The following is a 4,202-nucleotide window of genomic DNA, read 5'->3' as shown; positions in this document are numbered from 1 at the left end:
TACCTATGTTATCATACAAAAGAATATGGGAATCCTACCTATGTTATCATACAAAAGGATATGGGAATCTTACCTATGTTATCATACAAAGGGTTCTATCTAATGGGTGCTACCTAATCGGAACAAGAGTTGACGAGTGGAGCAAGGAGAAGTGTTAGGGATAAAGGTAGATGGCGATGCATGAAGCAATCGACTTACAAGGTTGATGGCGATGCATAAAGCAATCGACTTACAAAAGGGTGGATGAATACGTGCTGGTTCTGTTAGGTTTTGAAAAATGATTACTCGACGTTGGATCGAGGTTTTGATCTTGTTTTGAAATGGTTATCGAATGTTCATTTTAATTCTTGTATTAACAGATGAATAAAGAATGAAAGAATAAATATTATACATTTCATGGGAGAGGGATACATTTGTTATGAATGGGGGGTTGACAAAAATCATGAAATAATTAAATCGGGCCCAAACAACAAAATGACTCGAAATATGAGTGTAAGTGCAAGAGAACCGGCTCATTGTAAGAAAGCCCAAGAGTAAGCTATGTGAGGTTGATGGCGATGCTTAAAAAGCAATCGACTTACAAGGGTGTGGAAAAATGGGCTCGACATTGAATCGAGAAAAATATGATTTTTATAATTTTAAAATGGTTTTGAATGGGTTTTTTTTTTATCAATGAGATTGTGATGATTTATCATGATTGTAACGTAACTCACACATAAAGGCAAATAATTTGTACAAATGAATGAACAAACACAAATATAATAATTCACATAAATCCCAAAAAAATGAATAATCACATACGTCATATTAAAAATAAAATAATAAAAAAATGAATAAATGATAGAAACATGTTAGTTAAATGATAAGGCTAGATAATTAAATGTGAGAATTGAAGAAAATATGGGAAAAAAAATCAAAGTGTTGGAAAACCAAGGCAACATACCCGGGTATTGAACCCACCCCACTCAAGACTATGATACTACCCTTCTCCACCAGACCACTCATGGTTATTTATTATTTTGATGCTACTTTAAATATATAAACCAAAATAGATTAAACATTAGAATAAAAACTAAAATAAAAAAAAGTCTGTTGGACTACCAGTAGTTAAACCCAGCCGCCTGGCTGTTGGGTTTTTCCAGGGAATATGAATTGAAAATATGGAAACATTTATTAACTAATATTAACTAAATCTTAGGTTTAAACAAACTTTTTAATGGTTTCAAAAGAACTTATTTTGTTTAAAACGAATTAAAGAAAAAAGGAAAAAACAATTTGGTAACAGGATCGTTCTCCTTGTTCTCTCTCAATCTCCCAAATTCGCTCTCTAAATCTCACAAACCTCTCACTCGCAACTTAGCCTTTCGTTTTCAACTTCTCATCTCCCTCACGAAATCTCTTCTCTCATCGCGACCTCACCGAATCCTCTCACGCTCTCAAACTCAAAGAATCACTCTCTCTCAACTCTCACGATATCTCCATCAACAAGCATATGAAAAGGATAAAAGGAAAAAGGAGAAGTTCTTACAAAGTGTCACGGCGGTGGTGAAAGGCGTGAAGAAGCTGGCCTCCCAATCCAGGTAATTGATTTTGGGATTTTAGGGTTTTGTTTGAGATTTTCCGCCTCCAAGTTTTTTTCGTTCTCAATTCCTGATTCTCTTCTCCTTTTATATTTCTGCAGCTAGGGTTTCAAATTGGTGCCCTTGTGTTCAAAAGCGTATCTCTGTAAAATCCTCTTTGATGTTCTCAGTTTGGATGGGCTTGTTTAATGCTAAAACCAGAAACGGTATTCTGAACCCACTCTTTCTTCTTCATTTTTGTCTCTATTCGAAATTGGGATGTTTTCTGGAATTACTGCCTTTGCTAATTACCTTGTGTTTTTTTGTTTTACCGCAGTGAAAAAAAATGGAGCATTCTTGGACATAGGAAATTGGTTGTTCAGCAATGTTGGCTGCTTCAACACATGCATCTTGGACATTATAGGCCAGTTGCAGTAGACTTGTGGTATGCTGTCATCTAAAACTTGGAATGCATTTGTCTGTTTGTGCGCCATAGCTGAACCAAGGTAGAGTTTCTATTGCTCAAGGTTGATGTTGGCTTGAAACAGGGCAATGGTATCTAGTAGGTTTTAGGTAAAACTATTGTGGCTTCCATTCATGTTTTCTGTCTGCTGCAGGGCCAATGGTGGGTTTGTCATGGTCTTTTGTTGGTTCAAGCATAGAGCCTTAGCCTTGTAGTGTGGTGCACTGTGAGCAAGGAATGAGCATACTCTTGTGGTGGTGTTGCAGTTGATGTTAGGTTAGTTGATTGGGAGTTGGTTTCATATTGTAGTGACACCTTGTGTTTTGTCATGGCTTTTGATGTAGCAGCAGGCACTTTGTGGACTTGCTTGAGCTTGTATTGCCGTGGATATTGATGACCATTGTTGTTATGCATTACAGCAGGTTTGGATTGGTTGCAAAGTTGTAGTCTCAATTGACTGTGGTGCTTCTGTTATTGGCCTGGCGTGCTTCAAGTTTGCAGATAGGTCCATATGCATGATGGTTCCAGCTGGCATGTTGAACTGTTTGGTCCAGTTTCATTGTTCAATAGCAAATTGGATGGTTTGTGGCAAGGTTGGCTGGCAGGTTCATATGGCATTGGTTCAGTTTTGTGGACATGTCTTAATTTTGAGGTGCATTATGTAGCCATACTAACTTTGAACTTATGCATTGTTTTGGCATGGTTTCACAGGTTCATCACTGGTTTAGCTTTGCACTGCAGCTTAGTTCATTGCTCAATTACTTGGTGGCAGCTTGGTGAATTTGGTCATGGCTTTTATAACAACAAGGTTGGATTTTAAAGCAACATGTACCATTGGTTATTCAAGGATCAAAATGGAACATGGAAGGTTATGGTTAGAATATGGATTGTGCTGGCATTTGCTATTGTTTATCTTGCAGGTCATGTGAGCTTGGACTCTGTACCGCAAGTGTGGTACCATTCCAGCAGAAGGAATTGTTTTCAAAATGTTTCTACAGGCTATGAATAAGCATGTTTAGGTTGCTGCTGCTGATAGCTGTTATAGTAGCCTGAGTATCCCGTACTGCTGCCATAGCCATATGGATTAGAAGAGTTTGCATATGATGTGTATGCATTATAATCTTGTGGTGTATTAGCTGTTCCCAAATTTGATGTGTTACCAGCAACTGATGATACACTTTGACCTTTTTGAATGCTTCTTCCAGGTGGCTGCGGATGCTGATCATACTGGTAGGTTGGATTAGAATAAACTCCATTTGCCGTTGAGCTCTGAACAGTCCATGATATAGCTTCAGGCCCAGATGTCGTGGTAGCATATGAAGATGTCTTGATGTTGGTTAGCATCAACAAGCCGATTCTCGAATAGATGCGACTCCACCGGAGCTAAGGTCTCAGTATGAGTACCTTCGTTTGCCATATCTCAAAACTTTCCACATTTGAAGTATAGATCCATGAGGGAGATATTAGTAAAAAATATCAGGTTGTATTTTGTTGCGTATTATATATCCATGAACAAATTTTCCCTCTAGTAGTTGCATTATTATACTGCTTAATGTAGTCAAATTGGTTTGACTCCTTCATTGTATATTCTCTTAAAAAGTTGAATGCATGAAAAACTATCACCTTTGAAACCATATCCCGCAATCATGGAATTCCAAATAACAACAGACTTTTTAGGCATTTGCTCAAAAACTTTTATAGCCATTTCTAAGTGACTGCATTTCCATACATGTCAACAAGAGCAGAGCTAACGAAAAAAGTCCAACTGAAACCCACTATTAATCAACTCCATATGAATTTCCCTCCCTCTTTCTAAATCCAAACAGCCTAGCTCACGATGAAACAGCAGTGGTGATTGTAATCGAGTCCGGCTCAAATCCATATCTTCTCATCATGCCAAAGTATCTTAGAGCTTCATCAAACTTCCTGCTTTAAGAATAACAAGAAATAAACCGTATTCCGGCACGCCACATCCTTATCAGGCATTTCATCAATCAAGATGTATAGCATACTCAAACAATTTACATTTGGCGCACATATACACAAAAGAACTTCCAACTACGATATCCACCATCAAACCAGTTTTTACCGACCAAATATGTACCATTTGTCCCAAAACAACTCTATAAAGCCCGCCGCAAACTATAACAGTGTTTTCAACGACATGAAACACACGCTGT

General features: G+C 37.7%; 1 long non-coding RNA gene across 1 annotated transcript; it reads left to right on the top strand.

The window, feature by feature from the left end:
• The first annotated feature begins 2,345 nt into the window (after positions 1-2,345).
• Positions 2,346-3,413, top strand: LOC127106064 (uncharacterized). Its single transcript, XR_007795267.1, has 3 exons — positions 2,346-2,615; positions 2,734-3,129; positions 3,228-3,413. It is a non-coding gene; the product is annotated as an uncharacterized LOC127106064 (long non-coding RNA).
• Positions 3,414-4,202: the final 789 nt, after the last annotated feature.

The sequence above is a fragment of the Lathyrus oleraceus genome, chromosome 7 (assembly GCF_024323335.1).
Source record: "Lathyrus oleraceus cultivar Zhongwan6 chromosome 7, CAAS_Psat_ZW6_1.0, whole genome shotgun sequence".
Classification (NCBI taxonomy): domain Eukaryota; kingdom Viridiplantae; phylum Streptophyta; class Magnoliopsida; order Fabales; family Fabaceae; genus Lathyrus; species Lathyrus oleraceus.
This window is presented reverse-complemented; position numbering and strand designations above follow the sequence as displayed.